We start from the raw sequence: 534 nt of genomic DNA on the forward strand, positions 1-534 counted from the left end.
AGAATGACAGCAAGTTCCCAGAAGATAACAGCTTTCATAGGTGAGGAAGTGCTAGACACCAAGATACAGCAAAGAATTCAGCAGCATATGGAGCAGTCAAGGGCCATGGAGCAAGGTAGTAGCCCGCTCCACAGGGCAGACACTATTTGCTGCAGGGTGACAGCGGGACTGTGCCAGGGTGCAACAGAACACCCCCCCCACTCGGTGGGCAGCGGCACATCCAGCCTGGCCCACGGGCTCAGGCAAGCCCCACACAGCAGGGGCAGAGGCAGGGCTGCACTTGGGCTCCGAGCCGAGCGGGGTGGCGTCCCGCCACCCAAGTTGCTCAGGCCAAATCCCTGTCGTGGCCTCCAGCTTCTGCACAGGACCGTTCCCACCCGCTCCAGAGCAGCCGGGCACAGGCAGAGGAATGCTCCCGCCAGCCTCTGCCCCAGTGCGAACAGGGGGCACCGTCCCTGCCTGACCCCCACATCGGGCCCGGGGTCTCACTCTGAGCGGGGGACGAGCGAGAGCCTCAAACTAATACCCTCGGCC

Source organism: Gavialis gangeticus, unplaced genomic scaffold, assembly GCF_001723915.1.
Source record: "Gavialis gangeticus isolate Ggan-Ray unplaced genomic scaffold, GavGan_comp1, whole genome shotgun sequence".
Classification (NCBI taxonomy): domain Eukaryota; kingdom Metazoa; phylum Chordata; order Crocodylia; family Gavialidae; genus Gavialis; species Gavialis gangeticus.